Source organism: Oncorhynchus nerka, linkage group LG2, assembly GCF_034236695.1.
Source record: "Oncorhynchus nerka isolate Pitt River linkage group LG2, Oner_Uvic_2.0, whole genome shotgun sequence".
NCBI classification, from domain to species: domain Eukaryota; kingdom Metazoa; phylum Chordata; class Actinopteri; order Salmoniformes; family Salmonidae; genus Oncorhynchus; species Oncorhynchus nerka.
In genome coordinates, this window is record NC_088397.1 from 38,580,525 (window position 1) to 38,593,446 (window position 12,922).

Below are 12,922 nucleotides of genomic sequence, written 5' to 3' on the forward strand. Positions count from 1 at the left end.
AAATGTAGCCACTCTCAGATTCAAAGACTATGGATGCAAGGACTGACCATCCATGATATCTAAATTATAGTTTTAACCATGTTTTTAGGCTATACAGTCTTTGTTTACATTTGCTCTGTTTACAAACATTGGAGTAAAACCAACTTATATATTGGGTTCTGATGGGGTACGACAGTTGAACTAAGCTCATGAGGAATAAGTTATATTCTTTAATGGGTACCTTAATCTATAAATCCAAAAATGGATGTAGCATTTGCTGATTGCCCCTTTAAGTAAGGACCTTCAGGTTCAAGCAAAATTAGCTATTATAACTAATAATCTTAAAAACAACTTACAGCCAATCATCTTCTTCAAGTATACAACCTTTAAAGCAAGTATTAATGGCCAATAAAGCACACCTGAAAGCAATGGTCGTAATGTAGGCAATTAGAGCCAAAGCAATACAATGCGTTCTCTGCCCATCTTTACCAGGCAGCCTATCAGGCAGCCTTTTCATATTGTTGCCGTGATTATCATCATTGGAAGAGTGGCAAATAATGACAGCAATGTTCTGTGAAATGGTTCAATTAGTCCGGATCTGGGCCACGCTGTTCTACTACCCCAAGCACCACAGATAGTGTAGCGTCCCCTGCGCTAGGATAGATTGCCATACTTATCCTCCAGCAAATGACTCATCGTCCAAAAGTCAAGCCCATTGCACCATTTCCCAGACACAGTTCACAACTCCACTCTAAGGGGTCACCCAGGTGTGAGTCATAAGCTGCCAATGAGAATGTGGAGCTGTATGGAAATCACAGTCACTGTCCTGGCCTTTTATGACCTCTAAACCAGAGTGGCAAGGAGGAGGCCAGCCTGAGCTGTCATTGTCCTCAGTCAAGCTGTTAGTTTATGTGTGAAAGAGCCAGACTCTGGCCAGGGTTGAACCAATCAGCCAGTCAGTTCACTCTCCCGAATCGATGATGAGAGGTGTTCTATGGAATGGGTCGTAGAGGCCAACTTCCTCCCTCTCTGGTGGCATCTGACCAGAGTCTGTTTTTAACTCCATTGGCTGACCTCCATGAGTATCAATCTCATCCACCATCTGTGGAGCCTGCAGCGTCTTTAGTCCTCTACCACTACACACACACAAGCATAAACTTATATTCACACACAAACACATGCATGCGTGCCTCGCGCACACACACACAGGCATATGCTGCATATGACACTGTAAACACATGCTAGAACAATTAATTGTCTAATTAATCAGATAAAATAATATCACTTAACTCAAATACATTTTGAATCTCCCAAATAATATTTTTAAAAAGTACCCTCTAAAAAGAAAATGTAAATTGTAAAATGTAATTTTAAATAAATAAACTGGTGGTTTGAATCCTGAATTCTGATTGGACGAGCAGTGTTCCAAGCTGTGCTGTATTGGCCATCACAGGCACCCTATGCCTGTGTCGTGTCTTTGGCATAATTAAAGTGAAGACCTATTTTATCAAATCAATTTCTGTAATTATTATTACGTGATTAAACTAATCATGTAAATGTAATTAACTAGGAAGTCCAGGCACCAAGGAAAATCCTCAGATTACAAAGCTATACTTTTCCTAATATAACTTTTCAGATATTTTAATATCTGATCAATTAGTCTTCTAATTAATTAATTATTCTTTACCTCACGTTAGTCTCATTCCGAACGTCGTAAATCGTTGGTTATCTGCACAAACCCAATCTTTACTATAAATCATCCATACATCAATTGTCTTAATCATTTATTTTTCTAACTAACTAAATAATCACAGGAATGCTTAATCAAACAACAATATATATTGGTTACAATGAAATGATAGGGGATGTGGGAAGGGCGGGAAAGACAAAATACACTATACAGTTGATAATTATATTAATTGAATTTCTAATCCTTTGCACATGAACGCTCACTCATTCGGGAAATATTGCAATCGATATATATATTTACGCTCAGTGTGTCTTCATGATCTCTGTTAGAATCGTCCGTCTTTCTGTTGGAAAGTTCATCTGAACTTCTCTTCGCGTCCCTGGAGACTTTCGTGGATAGAATGGCTACTTCAGGTATGCTTGGAATGGCTACTTCAGGCTAACTGAGGTATGCTTGGTCTGCAGTGGGCTTCTCCAGGTGGGGTTTATATTCAGAACAGCAGAAAAGGGCTGTCCCATGACTCCAGATCAAGAGAGAGTCTCCTCCAGGAATTTATGACCTGAGATAACAGAGCCCGGGTGTAGGGGGAAGAGAGAGGTGGTGAGAGGTGAGAGAGAGAGAGTTGGTGCTTGCTATTTCCAAAGAAGTCCACGTCATGACACCTGCTAACACTTCTATTCTATCTGAATTATCACTGCACCACCATAATAATTTTATCATGTACACATTTCAGTCCAAATCATTCATTGTATTTCTCAACTTGCACATTATTTACCCTAGCTTCTAGCCTAGCATTTAGTTTGGTACAGCGGGGGTTAATATAAGCTGTTATATAAGCTGTTTGCCTGTCTGTGTCACACCCTGACCTTAGAGAGCCTTTTTATTTCTCTATTTGGTTGGGTCAGGGTGTGATGTGAGGTGGGCATTCTATGTTTTGTTTTCTATGTCTATGTCTATGTTTTGGCCGGGTATGGTTCTCAATCAGGGACAGCTGTCGATCGTTGTCTCTGATTGGGAATCATACTTAGGTATCCCTTTTCCCTCCTTCAGTGTGAGTAGTTAACTTTGTTTGTGGCACTAAAACCCTGTAAGCATCACGGTTGTTCATTTTGTTTCTTGTTTTCTTGGCGTCATTCCAAAATAAAAAAGGAAAATGTACGCTCACCACGCTGCACCTTGGTCCACTTCTTACGACGACCGTGACAGTCTGACCTCGGAAGATTTGTTTCACTTTTGAAATGGGAACTCCCCTGGAGCCTACTATAGAGAGCGGTGAATGGGTATCCAGACGAAACTCCACTTTTTTGGGCCTAGCGAGTTCACTCATCAACGTCATTATTATATTAGTATGAATATATCCAAGTAAATGCCAATAGAAAAAAGCTCAAAAGAAAATGCAGCTAGTGTACAGTCATTCCAGGTGCAATGTTTGATGTGACCAAGTTAGCTGCATTTACTAGCTATGTCTATCAACAGTTGTCGCAGTGACATCATGAACATTCTATTGAAATGGTTACTCGCATAGTGGAGTCTTTTGTTTTGACATGTAGCTAGCTAGCTAGCTAAACAATGAACCTTAATCCCAATTCATAACGTTACTACCCTGCATGAATCTGCATGTAACTAACCAACCAGGTTCAATGTTAGCTTTAACTAGCAATGCAAATGACTCTGAGATACAAACAATATTACTACACAGATCCTACACATAATGTTAGCTAGCGAACCAGCCAGCTAACATTAGCTAAATAGCTAACAGTACACTTTAACTTGAAATGAAAACAATGTAGATAGCTAGACTATCTCAACCATACACATGGATAGACACTTCTCCCTCTGTCACGGATGTCATGGTTGTCCCAAATTTGAAGATGTAATCAGGAGAAACGTGTTTTATACAACATCCTTCACTGTGTTCTCTTTTCGAGACCCTCTGCATATTTGCAACCAAACGCCAGAATTTTCTCCATCTCCTTAGCTATCATACTCAAATTCCGCCCGGAATTACACTGATTTTAAAACACTTTTGCAGTTCTACTATGTGATATCTTTTAAAAAGCAACGTTAGAAAGGATTACCTCTGCGGAATATGGGAATATGACCAGAACTCACTTCGACACTACTCCAGCAGGCCGACACCCTTCCAATGTATCCTGGGATATCAGCTGGCCCTGGCTCCGTGGACCCAGACCGAGGGCAATGCAGTAGATTAGTGGTTCTGGCCCTCGGAGGAGGTGTGGAATGTAGCACATGTGAGGCTCCAGTGAGTTGTTTGCCATTAGAAGGATCAGGCGGACCACCACTGAAGTGAGTCTCCAGTATTTCATCCTGGCGATCGCATCTGGCTCTCTACCAGGAATCTCCCGCTCAACCTGAACTGCCAGCAACCGAGGTCTCGGTTTGTGAGGTATTTCAAGGTCCTCTAGAGGGTCAACGATGTAACCTATTGTCTCAAACTCCGGATCTCATCTTCCTTTCATGTTTCCCTGCTCGGGCCCTTCTCGGGCCGGTGGTACCAGGTCCCCTGTCTGCTAAATAAACTAGTGTAGCCCACAGCCATATGCATAACCAGAAGAGAACCTAACTGGGGTGGGCAACTCCAGTCCTCTGGGGCCTGATTGGTGTCACACTTATTCTCCATCCCTAGGAAACACAGCTGATTAATCCAATTGCATTCCAAACTAAATATCATGATTAAGTGATTATTGGAGTCAGATGTGTTAGCTTCGGCTGGGGCAAAACTCTAGGACTGGAATTGCCCACCCCTGAGTCCTAACATAAGGACAAATAAGAGTATGCTATTCTGTTCCTCTGAAATTTACTACATTTTCTTCATAGCATGTCTCTTTAGACCTCTCTAAAATAAATAATGGATTTATTGTGAAGGTCTAGGGTATATTATATGGATTTATTAGACTTTTTAAAATGTAGATGTTCCAAAGGTCTGCATCAGTGTAGAAGGCAAGAGCTGCTAAATGTCTTTATGTTAATGTTTATTAACGGCCAATTATCATGAGACCTGCAGCTATTTGCTTGACAATCACTGGCTGACAAAATGTTGTGAACGCCACAGCCCTACCCACTCCACTTCAATGGCTATGCGAATTTGCTGGATATTGGCAGGAACTGGAACACGCTGTCGTATATGTCGATCCAGAGCATCCCAAACGTTTTCAATGGGTGACGTGTCTGCTGAGTATGCAGGCCATGGAAGAAATGGGACATTTTCAACTTCCAGGAATTGTATACAGATCCTTGCGGCATGGGGCCCTGCATTATCATGCTGAAACATAAGGTAGTGGTTTGAATATGGGCCTTAGGATCTCGTCATGGTTTAACTGTGCATTCACATTTCCATTGATACAATGCAATTGTGTGTGTTGTCTGTAGCTTATGCCTGCCCATACCAGAACCCCACCACCACCATGGGGCACTCTGTTCACAACGTTGTCAAACCGCTCACCCACACAATACCATCTGCCCGGTACAGTTGAAACTGGGATTCATCCGTGAAGAGCACACTTCTCCAGCGTGGTAGTGGCCATCGAAGGTGAGCATTTGCCCGCTGATGTCGGTAACGATGCCGAACTGCAGTCACGTCAAAACCCTGGTAAGGTCTACGAGCAAGCAGATGAGCTAACAGTTTGTGGAGAAATTCACACAGTTTCAACAGCTGTCCGGGTGCTGGTCTCAGATGATGAAGCTGGATGTGGAGGTCCTGCGCTTCCATTGTTACACATGGCCTGTTGTGAGGCCAATTGGACGTACTGCCAACTTTTCTAAAATAATATCTATCTTAGAGAAATTAATATTACTCTGGCAACAGCTCTGGTGGACATTCTTGCAGTCAGTATGCCAATTGAAAGCTCCTTCAAAACTTGAGACATCTGTGGTATTGCGTTGTGTGACAAAACTGCACATTTTAGAATGGCCTTTTAGTGTCTCCGGCACAAGGTGCACCTGTGTAATTATCATGCTGTATAATAAGCTTCTTGATATGCCACACCTGTCAGGTGGATGGATTATCTTGGCAAAGGTGAAATGCTCACGGATGTAAACAAGTTTGTGCACACAATTTGAAAGAAATACATTTTTTGTGTGTATGGAACATTTCTGAGATCTTCTATTGTAGCTCATGAAACATGGGACGAACACTTTACGTGTTGCGTTTATATTTTTGTTCAGGATATTTCATAACCCTTGAGCCGTTGCATTGGCCTTGCCATTGGTGAAGGAGATAAATGAGTCTAAATGTTGTCCCCCTCTCGTTCCATTAGCTTTTTCCCATTCATTTTGCCCATAGGGTAATTTTCGAAACCAGATGAAATAAGGTCTGTTTTTCGTGTAAAATTATATTTATGATATTTAAAATGAACTGTATGGATCTCTTTCGGACAAGGTGACCTTTATCAATGTATATACCTCAATTTACTCTCAAAAGAGAGTAGACATCAAGCAAGGCTATAAATCGCTGCTGGAAGTTCCGACATATGATCTGTAGCCGACACTGTCAGCAACTATCCACACAATCAGAGGCGTTCTGTCAACCCAATGCAATTTGCATAGGCTAATTATTCAATCTAATGACAAAAAAAATTCCGTCCTCTTTATCTCTGTCTTTGCTAGACACTGAATACAATAGGTAGCTAGTTTTAGCAGACCAATATAGTCCAACATATTTTGGTTTTAGTTACTTGTTTGTTAGCTACAGTAGTTGTCGACTGTGGTGTCTATATCAGACCTGATATCCTTTGTCGAGGACAAGCTAAAGGTATTGTATGGGGAGAAAACCACTATAGGTCTGGGCATGTGGAGGAGTGCAGCTCCGAGGGAAACTTGTCGCATTGGTCAGGGCCAGCATGAAGGATAACATTTACCCTATGTTGGTGAGTGTAGCTATTAAGTCAAATTTGAGCATTTTAGCAATAGAATGTGCTCTCATACTTGTGGGCATAAAAAGCTGTCAACATTCTAGAAGGAAAGATCCACATAAATACTCCGTATGTTTACATCTACACAGATAATTTGATATGAAACGGATTATGGCAATAGAACGAGTATGGCATGATCTTAATCAGCTTAAGTTCATAATCGAAGTAAGCATACGCAGATGAAAACCCCTAGATTTTGAGAAATCTTTTCACTTAAGATCTTTCATCTGAACTATCCACACCAGCTCTGGACAACTCCAGAGTCAGTATCTGCTTTGTCAGGGGGACTCTGCTCTGCATTCGGCTGACTATAGAGCAATTATCTGCTCTGACTTTTTCTACCCAGAATGCACTAGATTATCAACTGAAACCCTTACTTTCACTACACTCCATCTTCTTCCATGCTGGGTATGTAGATTTATGTAGCCCTCTCACATGATGTGAGATATAACCTGTTTCCATGAACTACACAGGGACTTGCATAGATGTCTTCCATAATAGCTGCTCTTAGTCCTAAACTGCCAAGGAGTCAGAGGCCCCATTTGGTCTACATAGAACTCCTCTGAGACATCCTTCCCAGTCTCACTCTCACTTCCTGTTTATCCAGATCAAGTGATCTCTTATGCTTGGTTAATACTAAATACTCATTGTTTAACTATGTCAATATTACCCTCTGGCCTTCTCGGTGTTCATGGTGTATCAGGAATAAGGTCCCACAACCAGACAGCTGAGGATGGACAGCCCACCCATAAAGCCCCACCCTCTTCCAGAGAACACATCATTAGCAAGACCCAAACACACTTTTACTTCTATGAACAAAAACAGGGATGGAATGACGGGAAAGGAAATCTGCATTCGAGAGATGGCCCCCAGAATTCTGTTAATTCCAGTTCTCCTCTCGAACACTGTTATGGTTCGCTAGGGTAATGTGTCTTACCCTCCCGCAGTGTGATATGAATCCGGGTAGCTCTTTCAGCTAGCTGTCACCAGGAGTCCTTGGTATGGTCCCCCCAACAGGCCTCAGGGACTGGATTGAGTGACTTCACCTGTAATTCACCTGTAGTGCATAAAATCTTGGACATACAGGTTTTCATTTGTTCTATCTGATTATATCTTTAATGCAACCGCTGTGTCCGATTTTTTTTTTTGTGTCCGACATGGAAAAAGCCTAACATTGCAATAATCTGAGATGGCGCTCAGACGTAAAATTATTTCTCTGCCATGTTGGAGTCAACAGAAATACGAAATTACAACATAAATATTCCCTTACCTTTGATGATCTTTCATCAGAATGTAGTGCAAGGAGTCCTAGTTCCACAATAAATTGTTGTTTTGTTCCATAATGTCCAATACTAGTGTCCAAGTAGCTGCATTTGCTATCACTTTCAGCTCACGTGCCCAAAAACTAACTGCTGGTCCAGCACTTCCAAAAGATATATTCCAGGTCGAATAAACTGGTCAAACTAAGTAGAGAATCAATCTTCAGGATGTTATTATCATATATATCCAATAACGTTCCAACCGGATCATACGTTTTCAGCTGGAGCCAAATGGAAAAGCGGTAGCAGCCACAGAGAAATGCGCCACAGGAAAATGGCATTCTGTCGGGACACTTACTTTTTCCCCTCCCATTCGGTCAACGTTCACAGCAAATGCTCCATTCCACTTTCTGCTGAATGAGGACATCTCGTGGAAGGCGTAGGAAGTGCTACCAGATCCATATCTTTTTGGGAAAGGAGGGGGCGATGACGTCAAAGTTGCCCCACATTCAGAATTTCACTTCTTGTTTGGAAGATTGCCTGCCCTATGAGTTCTGTTATACTCACAGACATAATTCAAACAGTTTTAGAAACTTCAGAGTGTTTTCTATCCAATAGTAATGATAATATGCATATATTTGCAATTTAGGACAGAGTAGGATGCAGTTCACTATGGGCACGCAATTCATCCAAAGTGAAAATACTGCCCCCTATCCTCAACAAGTTTTAACTCTCTCCACCTGCCCATTACTTTCGGTGTGAAACCCTGAGGTAAGACTGACCGAGAACCCCAGACGTTCCATGAACACCCTCCAGACCCTTGACGTGAACTGGGGACCCCGATCAGACACTATATCCTCAGGCACCCCATAGTGCCGGAAGACGTGTGTAAACAGGGCCTCCGCAGTCTGTAGGGCCGTAGGGAGACCGGGCAAAGGAATGAGATGGCAGGACTGGCAGGAAAACCGATCCACAACAACCAGAATCGTGGTGTTCCCTTGTGACGGAGGAAGATCAGTCACGAAATCCACCGATAGGTGGGACCATGGCCGTTGTGGAACGGGTAGGGGTTGTAATTTCCCTTGGGGTACGTGTCTAGGTGCCTTGTACTGAGCGCACACTGAGTAGGAAGAAACATACACACTCACATCCTTAGCTAAAGTGGGCAACCAGCACTTCCCACTAAGACAGACCAGTGTCCGACCGATGCCAGGATGACCAGAGGAAGGTGACGTATGAGCCTAACAAATCAGTCGATCACGAACATCAGACGGAACGTACTTACGTCCAACTGGACACTGGGTGTGAGTGGGCTCTGCACGTAATCCCCCCTCGATGTCCGCGTCAACCTCCCATAACACCTGTGCCACCAGGCAAGATGTGGAAGTATGGGAGTAGGATCCGTGGACCGCTCCTCTGTGTCATACATCCAAGACAGTGCATCTGCCTTAGCCTTCTGGGAACCTGGTCTGTATGAGAGTGAACACAAATGGGTGAAAAATATGGCCCATCTTGCCTTGGTGAGGATTCATTCTCCTCGCCGCCCGGATGTACTTTAGATTGCTGTGGTCATTCAAAATGAGAAAAGTGTGTTGAGCCCCCTCAAGCCAATGCCTACACACTTTCAGAGCCCCGCCAACAGCTCCCGGTCGCCCACATCATAGTTTCGCTCTGCCGGGCTGAGCTTCTTCGAAAAGAATGCTAAGGGGCAGAGTTTTGGTGGCATACCCGAGCGCTGAGACAGCACAGCTCCTATCCCAGCCTCGGACGCGTCCACCTCAACTATGAACGCTAAGAAGGGATCAGGATGAGCAACACAGGAGCCAAGGTAAACAGAAGCTTCAGGTGACAAAAAGCTCTGTTCGCCCCAGCTGACCACTGCAGTCGCACCGGTCCCCCCTTCAGCAAAGAGGTAATGGGAGCCGCTACCTGACGAAAGCACCGGATAAACCTCTGGTAATAGTTGGCAAACCCTAAGAATAGCTGCACCTCCTTTACCGTGGTTGGAGTCGGCCAATTACGCACGGCTGAAATGCGGTCATTCTCCATCTCCACCCCTGACTCGGACAGGCGGTACCCTAGAAAGGAGACGGACTGTTGGAGGAACAGACATTTCTCAGCCTTAACCTCTTACCTCTACCTGGGACGCTTGCGTCCCAACTAGAGCTCTGGAAATGCAAATGCGCTACGCTAAATGCTAATAGTATTAGTTAAAACTCAAAAGTTCATTAAAATACACATGCAGGGTATCAAATTAAAGCTACACTCGTTGTGAATCCAGGCAACAAGTCAGATTTTTTAAATGCTTTTCGGCGACAGCATGAGAAGCTATTATCTGATAGCATGCACCAATACACTACAACAGAAAAGCACAGCAGGGGACGTAAACAAAATAATTAGCATTTCGGCGTTACACAAACCGCACAATAAAATAGAAAACAGTCATTACCTTTCACCATCTTCTTTGTTGGCACTCCTAGATGTCCCATAAACACTATTGGGTCTTTATTTCGATTAAATCGGGCCATATAAAGCCAAGATATCGTTATATGTAGACTGTGTGATAAACGAAAAAAACAGCGATTTCACAACGTAACGTCATTTTTTTAAATTCAAAAAGTAGACGATAAACTTTCACAAAACACTTCGAAATACGTTTGTAATGCTACTTTAGGTATTAGTAAACGTTAATAAGCGATAAAAATCATCCGTAGGCGATGTACATATCATTAGCTGTCGTCTTGGAAAAAATTTCAGGAGAGAGCTCTTCCGGAATGATCTGGGCGGAGACCGGAGGTACGTCGTGCCCCTCTTTCGGTTCAACCAAGAATCAAAGAGGATTAAATTCTCAAGATACTCGACTGCATGGGGATGCTGTGGGAGTTGAATGCTCGGTCTTATCTAATTCGGCTCACTGTTAACAATTGCTGGAAGTGGCGCAAGGATATTTATTTCCATTTTCTGTGATCAGGTTTTCCTGCGCTTTCCGATGTAACGCACGTTATGTAATAGCCACAGTCGTGATTTAACCAGTTTTAAAAACGTCCGAGGGTTTCCTATACACACATTCTAACCATATGAACGTACTATATTCCTGGCATGAGTAGCAGGGCGCTGAAATGTTGCGCGATTTTTAACAAAATGTTCAAAAAAGTAGAGGGTAGGAGCAACTAGTTAACGTACAGGTCATGCTCCAACAGTCGACCAAGCACCTTGCGCACCAGAGACACATGCTCGGCACATGTACCAGAGTATATTAGAATGTCGTCTATATACACCACTACACCCTGCCCGTGCCGGTCCCTAAATCTCGTCTACAAAGGACTGGAAGACAGATGGAGCCCCGTACGGCATGATGAGGTACTCGTAGTGCCCAGAGGTGGTACTAAATGCTGTCTTCCACTCACCCCCCTCCCAGATACGCACCAGGCTGTAAGCATTCCTTTGGTGAAGGATCCCATTTGGTGAAGAAGCGTGCCCCATGCAATGACTCGGTCACACTTGCTATGAGAGGCAGAGGGTAACTATACCTCACTGTGATCTGATTTAAACCCCTATAGTCAATGCACGGGCGTAAACCACCATCCTTCTTCTTCACAAAATAAACTTGAGGAGGCAGGTGAAGTGGAAGGCCGAATGTATCCCTGTCCCAGAGATTCGGTGACATATGTTTCCATTGCCGCCGTCTCCTCCTGTCACAGAGGATACATGTGACTCCTGGGAAGTGCTGCCTCTACCTCAAGATTTATCGCACAATCCCCCCCGTCGATGGGGTGGTAGTTGAGTTGCCTTATTTTTACAAATCGGCATATTCAAGGAGGATATGCATGATGGAGACCTGGTTTGGACTTTCCACCATAGTTGCACCTATGGAAACACCTATACGCCTACCTGAACACTGATGTGACCATCCCTTGAGAGCCCTCTGTTGCCACGAAATAGTGGGGTCATGATGGGCCAACCAGTGAAACCCCAACACCACGAGAAACGCAGGGGAATCGATCAGGAATAGACTATTCCTTTCCTCATGACCCCCCTGCGTTATCATTTGCCATATGGTTAGTGGGAAAGTCCACATTGCAAATGTACGGTCCCTTACTAGACCTCAGACAACGTTTCTAAAATTCGCAGACGGCGTCGGTCCGTGCAGCAGGGTCGGATCTTCCAGGAAGTCATCAAACAAACTCTCTTGGACATTCGGTTTCCGTTTTAGAAAATGTTCAAATTTTGGTCATTTTTCCGCTCTCCCGGTAAATCCCACAAGAGGGCGAATGGAATCATATTGCAAATGTACAAAACATCACCAATCACGACGTGGCCTTATCTCCTAAACGGAAAAGATTTCGAAGGCGAAACTTGGTGAGCATAGGTTTGGCATAATGGGCAGTTGGCCCCGAACAAGATGGCGTCCAGGCCTCAACGGTTTTGAGTTATGGAAATTTCACTGGGATTAAAGGTAAAAAATTTAAATAGAGCAATCATTTTTCGCTTCACGTCAAAATAAATGAACCTGCGGTGTCAATAAAAAAATTAACCAGCCATTTATCTATCGTAATAGATATATATATATTTCTTTATTTTTACAAATCGGCATATTCAAGGGGGATATGCATGATGGAGACCTGGTTTGGACTTTCCACCATAGTTGCACCTATGGAAACACCTATACGCCTACACCTATAATATTTTTTTTAAGTTACAGATCCAGTTGCAGCGTGTTCAGACGAATCTTTTTGAATCGTGTTTCCGAGCTCTGCGAGATTTCTGTGATTTTCTGAAATAACACACACTCAGTCAACCCTCTGTAAATAAGTCAATTCTTAACCTCTTACGTCGACCCGACACGCATGCGTCCCATCTAGCCATCTGGAAATGCAAATGCGCTACGCTAAATGCTAATAGCACTCGTTAAAACTCAAACGTTCATTAAAACACACATGCAGGGTACTGAATTAAAGCTACACTCGTTGTGAATCCAGCCAACAAGTCAGATTTTTAAAATGCTTTTCGGTGAAAGCATGAGAAGCTATTATCTGATAGCATGCAACACCCCAAAATACCCG